Source organism: Somniosus microcephalus, chromosome 6 (assembly GCF_052327205.1).
Source record: "Somniosus microcephalus isolate GS21.2 chromosome 6, FLI_Smic_1.0, whole genome shotgun sequence".
In the NCBI taxonomy this organism is placed as follows: Eukaryota; Metazoa; Chordata; class Chondrichthyes; order Squaliformes; family Somniosidae; genus Somniosus; species Somniosus microcephalus.
The window spans coordinates 191,193,307-191,206,711 of record NC_140992.1 but is presented as its reverse complement, the minus strand read 5'-3'; the positions used below and the strand labels follow the sequence as shown (position 1 = coordinate 191,206,711).

The 13,405-nt window shown below is 48.8% G+C and overlaps 1 long non-coding RNA gene across 1 annotated transcript in view; it reads left to right on the top strand.

Moving 5' to 3' along the window:
- Nucleotides 1-773: 773 nt before the first annotated feature.
- Nucleotides 774-13,405, top strand: part of LOC147116284 (uncharacterized) — a 32,136-nt gene continuing 19,504 nt past the window's right edge. Inside the window, exon 1 of the long non-coding RNA XR_015078766.1 lies at nt 774-907. This is a non-coding gene — a long non-coding RNA (uncharacterized LOC147116284). The remainder of the gene's footprint in view (nt 908-13,405) is intronic.

Below are 13,405 nucleotides of genomic sequence, written 5' to 3'. Positions count from 1 at the left end.
GGGCCTTGGTGAGACCACATCTTGAGTATTGTGTGCAGTTTTGGTCGCCTTATCTGAGGAAGGATGTTCTAGCCATGGAAGGAGTTCAGCGAAGATTCGCCAGGCTGATACCTGGGATGGCAGGAATGACGTATGAGGAGAGATTGGGTCGATTGGGCTTGTACTCGCTGGAGTTTAGAAGAATGAGAGGGGATCTCATTGAAACTTATAAAATTCTGACAGGACTGGACAGACTAGATGCAGGAAGGATGTTCCCGATGGTCAGGGAGTCCAGAACCAGGGGTCACAGTCTAAAGATAAGGGGTAGGCCTTTTAGGACAGAAATGAGGAGGAATTTCTTCACCCAGAGAGTGGTGAACCTGTGGAATTCTCTACCACAGAAGGCAGTAGAGGCCAATTCATTAAATATATTCAAGAAGGAGTTGGATATATTTCTTAAGGCTAAAGGGATCAAGGGGTATGGGGAGAAAGCAGGGACCGGGTACTGAATTTGGATGATCAGCCATGATCGCATTGAATGGCAGAGCAGGCTCGAGGGGCCGAATGGCCTGCTCCTATCTTCTATGTTTCTATGTTATACCCTTGTATTTGCATTGTGCCCATATTTTACCCTTGTATCGCCCTGTGCCTATGCTTTACCCTTGTATTTGTCCTTGCATTCTCTTTCTTATTATCTTGCTTTAAATTCCAATCCACGAAACTTTTCCCGTTTTACCATCGCCCCGCCCTCTCACTAAATACCGATTGGTCGCTACACCGCGGGATGCCGAGGTTGATTGGCGGAGGTTCGCCGTCAGTCACGGGAATTCATTGCAGGGTGGCCCGGGGCTGCGCGCGGCGGCTGCAGAATCGTTTCCAGCCCGGGACTGGGAGCAGCGAGTGCCGCAGCACTGGGAGCTTAATGCCGGTGAGTATGATCCTGTCCCCGAATAGGAGGCAGTGCGGGGGGGGTAAAAGGCGCCTATGTGGCGGGGATTGTTGCTGCATCTCAGGATACCAGCACTCGGGTATCCCTCCCCTCCCCTCTGCACCGCAGGCGATCCTCCGGCCCCTCTGCACCCTGCTCCTCCTTCTGAATGTGGGCTGTCTCAATGGATTGAGCTTTCGCTGTAGCCAGGGTGCGCTGTACATTATCTCCCTGATCTCCCGGTTGGGGACTGGGTCAGTTAGCACTGCAAATGTGAGACAGCTCCTGTGTGTCCTTTTTCAATTGCAGGGTGTCTCCAAGTGAGAGCCCGAGAGAAGGTGCTGTTATTTTGTATTCAAAAGCCCTGCAATGGCCTCAAGGTGCCAAACATGACAACAAGGCACCAGAGAAGGCAGCTGCATAAGTTTAAAAAAAATGAATTGTCAGCACAGGAGCAGCTGACGAGAGAGCCAAGTCCATTTTCACCAGAAGGCTATTGAAATGGCTTGTTTCAACACGCCCTGTTCACACAAGTTGCCAAATTCTACCTGTGTTTTGGCCTAAGGAGGGTGTGTGAGGATGGCTGGGGGATGTGTCATGCTCTGATTTCCCTCTTCCATCCTGCCAGTGTGAGAGGATTTCTGCCATCTGCTTCGTGACTTCACCCAGCAGGATGGCTGAGCCCTGTCACTCAGCAGAGAAGTGGGGAACGAACTTGCGTCTCACCCAACCGCAAGCCAAGCCTGCATTGGAGCTCCGTGGAATTGCACTGCCTTGCAGGATTGTATTTTAAACGACGTTGTTGTAATTGGTCGGAAGCCTGTTTGTAAATTCATTTATTTTGCACCTGGTTTGATGTGCATTTGTCCTGTTTCTCAAGTTTTGGGGGGTTGTCGTGGCTGCTGCCAGCGTTGCCTTCCTTTAGATTGTGTGCATGGCCTTTTTTTTTGTATTTCAGTGTCTTGCATTTGCAGGCTACTGTGCAGCCTGTTTCCCTGGCAACAGCATCTCCCCAGTGTCATTCTGCATACCTGTCTAATTTCAGTGTAGGGCACAATGTGACCCTTTCAGCACAGCAGGTGGCTTTGGATGAATTTGAGCCTGGAATGCTGGGTTTAAGGGCCTGTTCTGTTCGCCAGTGCTTGGAAATTCTACGTTTCTTTGTCTGCTGCAGAAAGTGACAGCAGATTGCTCCTGCTCTGTTTTATCAGAGGCGGGTACATGGAATTAAGGTACAGATCAGCTGTGATCTGATTAAATGGCAGAACAGGCTCGAGGGGCCGAATGGCCTGCCCCTGTTCTTTTATTGATGTCCGCATAACTTTTATTGTACACATTGTTTGGGTGAAGAGTATGTTGCTGGATTAAAAGGTTTCGTGCCATGGTTGGACTTTTACTAGGGGCAATGCGAGTTTAAAGGTTTAAGCAGTTTATTTTTGGTCTTGGGTTTGGGTGGATTAGGAAAGGATGTGGCCCCTGCCCACTAGTGGCCTGGTTGGTCGGGGTGGTTGTGCTTGCCTGTGTGTTGGAGGGGAACGCTACACCTCCGGGGTGGTGGTGTCGATGTTTTTGGGGGGCGAGGGGTGCATTGTCAGTCGGGTGAGAGTGTTTGCCAAGGTTGCTGTCCAGGAGCGGCAGGTATCAAGGTCTTCCCAGGGCAGTGGAACAAACGGGCCAGCAGCCGTAGTACAAGCCTCCCAGCCCCACCTCCTGTCTGCGGTTTGTTATGTTCCCTTGTGCCAAGGAAAATGTGGATTGTGCAGCCAGGAAAATTGGAGCGATGCTGGTCACCTCCCGTCCAGTTTGCCCTTTGCCCTGACACAACCGTGTGTAATCCATAGCCAGCTTGAGGGAGAACTACGCTTGGCCAAAGTCGTCATACCCCTTACAGTGGACATGTTCAACCAGTGTTCACTGCTCCTCTGAATTGCCCTCTCATTCCTCCAAAGCTTCAAATGGTGCCATCTTTCACACTATTCTTCCTCTCTGCATCTTCACTTGTGTTCAAGCTAAAACCCATCATACAGTCTCTTAGTCCCACCTCCTTTTTCCAGGATCTCAAAACTGTGGCATCCCTTTCTTTATCCTGCATGTATTTTGTCCTGAGGTCCACTCGTCGCCAAGTATATGGAGGCATCTCATCTACCCTCTGATTGTAGCACAGGCTCGAGTTATTGTGGGGCTTGTCCTGGTGAAAGCCCAGGTTCTGAAGAAGGGTCTCCGACCTGAAACAATAACTCTGTTTCTCTCTCCACGGATGCTGCCTGACCGGCTGAGTGTTTCCAGCATTTTCTGTTCTATCTGGGAATTTTCCGATGGTTTGCGGTCTCGCTGGAGAAATTTAACCCCCCCGGGCCCAGTTTCTTTATAAAACACCACTGACCCAACGTGATGTAATGGTGTTCTATGGTTTGACAAAGGGGAGAGGGGAAGAATCTCTCCGCTCTCTCCATTCCCTTGTTGTAACCGAGAGGGATTAAACTTAGATTATAGCGGTTGTTTTATGGCCCTGAGTTACTGGAGTATGTATGGTAATCCTGCTACAAGTGAGTCTTCCAGTGTGCTCCAAGCAGGGTCCTGTCCTAGTTCACACCTCCTACACACTCTTGTACCACCTAATTAAAAATCTCCATTCTTTGTCCTCTCCCCACCCCCATTTAAATCAGTCATCTCTTTAGTCCTTCCTTGTTAATCGTGTTTCATTAGAGTAATGTTGCAGGCACTGAGGCACATAGTGATTGATTATACAGCAGGGTTGATGCGAGTGTCCCTCATGGCGCAGTGTGGGTGGGACTAGGTGCTTTGAAACACTCTACTGATAAAGGCTAACCCGCCTTTGCTGTTTGAGGGGAGTGCTGCGAAAACTGCAGTGTTACTGATGCTGCTGCTAGGCTTGTGCTCTGACCTGCTCCAATAGGGCTGCCAGTCTGGGATCAATCTGGTTGAGCAGAGCCTTGCTGGTGTGTATAAACTGACTGAAGAGGCGGGAGTGGACATTACTGCTGTGTGTGAACCGACTGTTTCGCTGCTGTGTGAGAATTGACTGAAGAGACGGGGAGCAGACATTTCTGCTGCGTACCCAAGGTCTCGCTCTGCCTGTTGGTTATTAAATCCGCGCTGGTTCACTGTGTGTGCTGCACATTACAGACTGTACAATGAAGCCAGGTGGCTATTATAAATCACTAGGAATGGTATAGTCTGGAATTCCAGCCCTGAGGAAGTGAGAATGACTAATATCAGTCCAGTCTCTGCATGTTTACCTGCCTTCCAGTATTCCTGGTTTTCCCTTTACCCTACTGGATCCTTTGAACATGAAATGGCTGAGGTAACGTCTGTTACAGCTGCTGAATTGCAACAGAATAAAGGTGCCCTACAAGCCACTCTATGGTAATCCTGTGCAAGATTATCTTGGTAAAAAGGCTAATGATTAAAACTGGTGCTGTCGGTGCAAACAGTGGGGGAGGGCAGCACAAGATAAATGGGTATAAATTCTCTTATGCTTGGTTACCTGACCTTGGACTCTGGTGAGTTTTAGGTCAGACTGTTGGAAGGTGAGGGGCTAATTGCTGCCTGGTGTACTGTGCAGGTGAGGGGACATTTCCCACAGGTCTGAAACAATCAGATTCAGCCACCTAGGTTGCAGCCAGTGCTGCACCAGTTGTAAATTTTGACACTTCCTTTATTTGGGGAGGGGGTGGGTACGAAAGTGTAAGATTCTGTGTAAAGAACTTTTAATTGAGAGGAGGTTCCTCTGCCCTTGAATCCTGTTTTTTTTAGGATTGCGTTCCGGAGTTACTGCTGCATTCCTGCAGCTTGTCATTGAAACCGGAGAGTTGAGTTTGAGTTCTGTTTGTACTACTTGGCACCAAACTCTAATCAAACGCTGTGGTGAAATCGCTCCTTTACTGCTGGTGTATTTGGTGCTGAGAGTGGATAGGTGGGATTGTACATGGTGGTGATGGAGGTTATGTCTGCGATGAGGGTAGGGGCTAGATCGTCAGGGGGTGGGGTTAGGGGCTGAATTGTTTGTGGCCAGGATGGCGATTAGGGAGCAGACTTTCCAGGCTGGGATGGGGATATGGGGCCAGTTTGTCTGTGGTCAGGATGGGGATATGGGCCGGTTTGTCTGTGGCCAGGATGGGGGTTGGAGGGCGGGGGAACGGGACTGTCCGCGGCTGGTTGTCCAGTTACTGTGATGCAGGACTGCCCCCAGAGCCGTCTGTTTTTGGGGTTGGCAGGTGGAGACTGCAATTGTTGGAGGGGCACCAAATTGAAGAGCATGCATAGGGGGCATTCCGGGAAAGCTTTGTCTGTCCGTGACTACTCACTTTTATTAAGCCAGATGTCCGTTGGTTCACTGAAGTAATTCCAGTCTGAAAACGAGTGAAATGCAGAGTGTTGGAGTACATTACACTGGGGCTTGTGCTGTTGGACATTTTCAATAAGACTGGTCTGGGAAGGGCTCCTATCACAGCACTCCAGTAATTCAATAGTTTGTTTCAAAACTGTGGATAACTGTTCAATTGGAGCGTGCTGGTTTAATAACTGTCTCTGCCCCGCAGCAGTCTGAGGGAAATGTCTGTTTCCTTTATAACCTTTGATGTGTGGCATGGAGGGAGTGCGTGGATGGTTAGAGTGAGTGTGACTGGACACGGGATGCACTGCACCTCACGGTTTACATCTATGCCCGACAGGGATTTGCTTCGTGACTTTTTATTTTTCTTGGTTAAATGAAAACTTATCTGGAATTGTTTGTTCTCGGGCTGAGGGTTTTTGTCCAGCTCCCTGTCTAATCTGACGCACCACTGCTATCACCTCTACCTACCTCAGTGGAGCCTCTGCTGTTGCTTTCACGTTGACTGTCCTTGTGACCTCTGAGTGAGGTTCACAATTTAGTGTTGATCTGCATTTACAGGGAACTTGGTTGAATCTCCCTCACTTGGGGGTTTCCAGTCAGTAGAAAGGGGAGACTCTGATGTTGCAGATTCCTAAATCTCTCCGCCTCCCCACCTCACTCTCCTCCTTTAAGACGTTCCTTAAAACCTACCTCTTTGACCTATCTCTTTATGCGGCTCGGAGTCAAATTTTGTTTGATAACACTCCTGTGTGCCTTGGGATGTTTTGCTATGTTAAAGGTACTGTACAAATGAAAGTTGTTGTTCACCCCCCCCCCCCTCTTTCCCTTCCTGTTGGTGCCTCACTACCGGATCCTGGTTCTCCGGTGAGTTAAGTGGGCACCAGTGACACAAGTAGACAAAGCTCACATTGCAGAAATAAAGGAGCTCTACAACAACAGAGTTAAAGACTGGCTTGTGAGGAGCGAGTGCGTTTGTGTTCTCCCCCAAGTCAGGGGGCCTGGTTGCTTTAAGACGTTTTGAGTGTTGATTTACTGGCTGCCTTCCTGTAGTAGCTAATGCAGTCAGAAGGCAGGCTGCAGCCTTGAGACCCATGGTAACCATATAAACAAGCCGCAAGGTAACAGTGGCAGGACTGCTGCTTCAATGAGAGCGCCTCCTAAATTTCCTTCATCTCTTTTCATCGGAGGAAATGAATCACTTTGAACTTTGCTTCATTGTAATTCACCCAAGATACATGGGGCAATCTCCTCTGGCTTTAAGTTCTGGGAGTGAGGCTGAAGGGCCTGTTGAATTATTAGGCCCTCTCTATTTGCTGCATCCAAAGCTTTTTCCTCCTTTTAACTGGGATTAAAATCTGCCAAAACATTTCATTTTTGAATCTTTCTATACCTCCCGCTCCCATCCAGAAAAATCTTCAATGACTAAACTAACAACCTTTTTAATCTACATAAAATTCCTTTAAAAGCAGTATTTAAATATACATTCTTAACAAATTGCACTTTACAAATTCCTGGTGGCTAATTAGGCTCTTTTCTTGCCTTGTTCTGTTTTCTGCCCTCCCTATAATTATTTCCTCCTTGCAGGAGGAACTGTTGACCTCGAGATTTAAACACATGATATAATTTGCAGCTGGGAATCTCTGTGCTTGCGGTTTGATTTTATTTTTTAAAACGTTTTGCTCCTCTTGTTTCTGATCCACAGACTACCTCTGACCTTCTGCGGTTTGAAATGAAGTTAGTTACAATTTGTGGTTGACACTTAAAACATAAATGAGCGGGAGTGGTTTGTACCTGAAGAGGAGCTTGTTTCTGGAGTGTTGTAGATTTGGCAGACATGTCCTCCAGGTGCCAGGCCAGGCCAGGCTAGTTGGTGGGGATCAGTCGGCTGGGTATGGTTGGATTAGTTGTGGCACCGAATGGCTATGTTTGGGTGGGAGGTAGGTCAGATGGTGTGGATGCCAGGCTTGTAGTGCATTAGTTGGTGGGTATATCTGTGTTGGAGTGTCCTTTGCTCTCATTTCTCTGGTCATTAGTGTTGTGTCGGTACCTTTCTACCTAGACACAATTTAGGACTCAGAACTTCAAACATGAAGTGCTTTATTGGAAGGAAAGGAAGTTCTGGAAAGTTCTGAACAAAGAGAGCTAAACTTAACAGAGAACGCCCAACCATTTATCTCCTGTGACAGTGCCACCACAGGTGGGAGGAGAACACACAATACATAACATATTCCTCCCCTCTTAAATGGAAGGTCCACATTATTCCTCAACAGGTAAGTTACTTTCAATGCACTCAACGAACCTAGGGTAGAGGTAGACTGCCTCAAACCCTGACTTTACCCTGGGGTTTATTCTGCCCCAGTCTTGTGGGTAAGTCACTAAGCCTACAGATCCAAGCGTCTTGGAGGCCGCCGCTCTCTGACCGCCGGTATCCTGTCATCGCTGGCTTCCACAGCAGTAGGCATTGACACAGGCCTGGATGGAGAAGGTGCCTGTGTCAGTCGAAAGTCAGGAGTTTGCACAGGTGGAACAGTCTCTTTGACTTCCTGTGTTGGAGAAGAGCACTGTGGCAAAGGATGCTGGTTTGCGGTATCATCCGGAAACAGTTCAGGCCAACCAGCCGTTGGAGCCTCTGTGGCTGTCTCTGCTCCTAGCAACAGTTGATCTGTGTGTCTTCTCCAGACGACGTCCTCAGCAGTCTCAACTGTGTAAGACACAGGGCCCGTCTGCGCGATCACCGTAGCAGGAACCCATTTCGGTCCAGTGTTGCAGTTTCGAGCTAGGACGTGCTCTCCCGGATGAAACCGTCTCTCCATGGCTCTTTTCTCTCTCTTTTCAACTTGAGCTTGTTGTTGACAATGGACAACCTGTTCTGTCCTTGGAGGTTTGAGTAAGTCAAAACTTGTCCGCAACTGCCTCTTCATCATGAGTGAAGCGGGGGAAGTTTTGGTTGTGGCATGCGGCTCGTTCCTGTAGGACAACAGGAAGCTGTTCAGACGTTGGTGGATTGAGCCCTGACCTTGCGATGCCTTCAAGGCGTGCTTCAAAGTTTGCACAAACCTTTCTGCCTGGCCGTTAGTAGAGGGATGATAGGGCGCAGACCTGATGTGTTGGACACCATTCACATGCAGGAAGGTTGCAAACTCCTGTGATACAAATTGTGGACCGTTGTCACTTACGAGTTGTTCCGGTGAGCCATAACGGCTGAACATCTCACCAAGTTTCTCAATTGTTTTCTCTGCCGTGGTAGACCTCATCACAGCGACCTCCGGCCACTTGCTACGAGCGTCCACAACCACCATAAACATCTTCTCTTCGAAAGGACCGGCGAAGTCCACATGTACTCACTGCCACACTTCTGCAGGCCAATCCCAGGGGTGTAGGGTTGCCAGCTGTGGAACATTCCAGACCCTTTGACATGGGGAACATGTTTTGGCTTTCTCCTCAATATTCCCATCGAGACCTGGCCACCAGAAGTAGCTTCTTGCCATTTCCTTCATCCGAACCATCCCACTGTGGCCTGTATGAAGTTGTTGCAGTATAGGTTCCCTCAGAGGTGGCGGAATGATGACACGGCGTCCCCAAAGAAGACAACCTGCCTGGACGGAGAGCTCATTTCTTTTTGAAACGTAAGGTTTCAAACTAGGAGAATCTCCTATAGCTCTCCCTCGAATGACATCGTCCATTACCTCAGACAGGACTGGATCGTTGCGGGTGTACCTTCGCACCTGAACTGCAGTGACCGGTACTCCCTCCACTTGTCTAAAGTAGAAGATGTCTATCTGACGAGGCTCTGGGGGAGTAACAGGCAAGGGTAGCCTCGAGAGACCGTCTACGTTGCCGTGCAAGTCTGATTTGCGATATTTGATGTCGTATGTGTGTCTTGACAACAGTAAAGCCCACCTTTGCATCCTGCTTGCAGCGAGAGATGGAATTCCGGTGTGGGGCCCGAAGATTGAAGTCAATGGACGGTGGTCCGTCAGGGGTGTGAACCTTCTCCCAAACAGGTACTGATGAAATTTTCGAATTCCAAAAACGATTCCCAAGGCCTCGCGCTCGATCTGCGCATAGTTACTCTCGGCCTTGTTCAAGGTGCGTGATGCGAAGGCGATAGGTTTCTCTTCACCCGATGTGGGATATGACTGCTTCCACACCATATGGTGATGCATCACATGCTAGCTGCACGGGTAGCTTTGGGTCGAAGTGTGTCAGGACCTCCGATTTCAGCAATGCTTTCTTTGCTTGGGCGAAAGCTTCGTTGCACAGTTCAGTCCATTTCCATGTTTTGCCTTGACGTAGCAACTGATGTAACGGCTTCAGCAATGTTGCTAAGTCTGGAATAAACTTCCCATAGTAGTTAAGTTGCCCCAGAAATGAACGTAACTGGCTCACATTCTGGGGTGCTGGGGCCTCCACGATCGCCTTGACCTTTGACGGCGCCTTATGCAGGCCAGTAGCGTCAATCACATGCCCCAGGTACTCAACTGAAGACTGAGAGAATTCACATTTGTCTTTACGAACTCTGAGTCTGTACTCTTTCAGTCGTTGTAGTGTCGCATCCAAGTTCAGAAGATGATCCTCATTTGTCCCAGTGACAAGGATGTCGTCCAGGTAGCACTGGACTCCTGGCAGTCCACTCAAAATCTGATCCATTGCCCTTTGGAATAGAGCAGGGGCCGACGTAATTCCAAACGGAAGGCGGCAGTACCTGTATAACCCCTTGTGTGTCACAATTGTCAGCAGCTCCTTTGATTTGTCATCGACATGCATTTGTAGATAAGCCTGGCATAAGTCTATTTTGCTGAACTTTTGCCCTCCGGCCAGGCCCGTAAAAAGATCATCAATGAGGGGAAGAGGGTACTGTTCCGCAGACAGCACCAGGTTAATAGTCACTTTAAAATCCCCGCAGATTCGAACAGATCCATCCTTTTTCAGGACAGGAACAATGGGTGTGGCCCATTTGCTCACGCTCCAGGACTCCATTCTCGACTAAGGCCTCCAAGTTAGCCTCAACTTTTGGCCTAATTGCATAGGGTACAGCTCGGGCTTTGTGAAACTTCGGCTTGCTGTCAGGTTTAATGTCCAGTCTCACGCTGATCTTTTTCATGCTCCCAAGTTCCCCATTGAAGAGTTCTGCATGTTTGTTTAACACTGCAGTCAGACCTGACTCCCCTTTTGACATCATGCGGACTGCAGGCCAGTCCAGCGTGATTTTCTCTAGCTACGCACGTCCCAGTAGCGATGGGTAATTTCCCTTTACCACATATAGTGGCAGTTTTGCAGTCTGTCCGTTCAATTTAACTGTCACCTCAATGACGCCTCTCATGGCCACAGGTTCGCCGGTATACATCTTTAGCACAATGTTTGTTGGCCGAAGGGTAAGATGCTTTAGCATTTTGTTGTAGACCGTGTCTGAAACAAGTGACACAGCTGCACCTGTGTCCACCTCCATCCGCACTGATTGTCCCTCCACCAGTGGTGACACCCAGTAGCCATTTGAATCACCTGCAACCGTCAGTATGTGCACCTCTTCCTCCTCAGAGGTGTCGCTCCCCTCTGTTTTGCTTGTTCCATCATACTGCACTGAATGAACACTCTTTTTTCCTCTCTCGTCCAAATACAGACATTTTGCTTCCATGCTTCCCAGCTCTGTCTGTTCTTTTTTTTACCTCTACAGGCGCATTCAATGTGACCCTTTTTGCCACAATTTCGGCATTCCAGCTCCGTACACCAGCAGTCATTAGCGTGATGGCCCGTTTTCCCACAACGGTAACATGTGCCGTTCCACGCACCTTTTAGGCTCAGACGACACCTTGTGAACTCTCCCTGTTGAACTCAACTGGTGAGCCTCCTTTTCCGCCATCTCCATGGAGACACTAACTTCAATGGCCTTTTCAAGAGTAAGGTTGTCCTCAGTAAGAAGGCGCGTCTGTGTGGCTGCATTTTGCAGACCACACACAAGTCTGTCTCTAATGGTGTCATTCAGCACCTCCTTGAACTGGCAGTGTTCCGACAACCTTTTTTAAAGCAGCAATAAACATCGTCACTGATTCCCCCTCCTCTTGATTCCGTTTGGTTATTGCTGAGAGATTTAGATTTCAGAGGTTTTGGTGAAAAATGTGCTCCAAGAATTTCCACTAGTTGCTTATATGTTTTAGTTCCTGGCTTATCTGGCTGCATGAGGCTGCGAAGTAAATTGAATGTCTTCGGCCCGATTACACTCAAAAAGGTAGGCACGACCTTTTCATTTGCCAGCGCATTCGCCAATACAAAATAGTCAAAATGTTCTGTATAAGCGCTCCATTGCTCCACATTTTCATCAAAATCACCGATGTTTCCTAATATAGTAGCCATCTCAGGTTTCAAATTAAATTTTCTGTTTACTCACTGCACCCGTAATGTACGCAGATTCATCCGCTCCTCGTTGCCACTTGTTGTGTCGGTACCTTTCTACCTAGACACAATTTAGGACTCAGAACTCAGAGATTCAAACATGAAGTGCTTTATTGGAAGGAAAGGAAGTTCTGGAAAGTTCCGAACAAAGAGAGCTAAACTTAACAGAGAACACCAACCATTTATCTCCTGTGACAGCGCCACCACAGGTGGGAGGAGAACACACAATAGAACACACAATACATAACAATTAGCAAGCCCAAAGTAACCCAGTACCTCCCCTTTGAAGAAAGGAGGCAACAACTTGATTGACGGTTGTTAAGTTTTCTGCCTGAAAAGTTATTGTAGATTCAAAATTGTGGTGATGGCTCTGGCTGTTGGAAAGAGATCAATGTACTGGTTGAGCTCACACCAGCTTGATGTGCAGTGTGATGAATGGCCCAAAAATGCAGTTTCAGCCCTGCCCCTATATATCGGCATTAATAGATTTCCCTGGATTGCCTAGGGATAGTACCACTGCCCGGTACCGAACAGACTCTGCTAGGCCCACCGTCCCATGGGGGTTGCCAAACCTTGCTGTTTTCTTTAACCCTTTCTGTCCCTACTCCTCTTGTCTAACTCTTATCCTCAGTCTGTTCTTCCTTCTGCAATCTTAAGGCTTTAAGGGGGACCTCTGTGATTGCAGAGGGAAATGAAGATGTGGGCTACGGGGAGGAGGCGGGGCTGAGGAGGTAGCACTTGAAACTATTCGGTGGGGGTGGCATTGTAAAGCTGGAAGCCCAGCGTGCGAGCAGCAGGGTCTGGGCCCAGTGACATGTGGTGCAGTGTGTGTCTAGATTTGGGCCTGGGTGTGAAGTGGTGTTACTGTGTTGGGGAAGGGGTAGCTCTGTGCTGGCACATGGCGTGTTGAATGTGGCTGAGTTTTGTGTTGAAGGTGTATTGCTGTCTGTTCTAAGTGACTGGGTTGGCTCTGTGTTGTGACTGGGTTGGGGGTTTCCCTGTGTTGTGACTGGGTTGGGGGTTTGGCTGTGTTGGGAACATCATCTGAAAACATGTCCGGTTCCACATATACGCTGACGACATCCAGCTCTAACTCACCACCACCTCTCTCGACCCCTCCACTGCCCCTCCAAAACTCTGCTGCTTGTCCGATGAGGAGAAACTTCCTCCAACTAAATATTGGGAAGACCAAATCCGTTGTCTTCGGTCCCCGCCACAAACTCCATTCCCTAGCCACTGACTCCATCCCTTTTCCTGGCCACTGTGAAGCTGAACCAGGCCGCTCACAGCCTTGGTGTCCTATTTGACCCTGAGCTGAGCTGCCGACTCCCTATCCTCTCCATCACCAAGACCACCTACTTCCACCTCCGTAACATCGTCCGTTTCTGCCCTGCTCTGCTCATCTGCTGCTGAAACCCTCATCTTTGCCTTTGTTGCCTCCAGACTTGACTATTCCAACGCACTCCTGGCCGGCCTCCCACGTTCCACCCTACGTAAACTTGAGCTCATCCAAAACTCTGCTGCCCGTGTCCTAACTCGCACCAAGTCCCGTTCACCCATCACCCTGTGCTCGCTGACCTACATTGGCTCCCAGTCCACTAATGCCTTGATAGTAAAATTCTCATCTTTGTTTTCAAATCCCTCCATGGCCTCTCGCCTCCCTATCTCTGTAACCTCCTTCAGCCCTACAACCCTTGAGATCTCTGCACTTCTCCAATTCTGGTCACTTGCGCATCCCTGATTTTGATTGC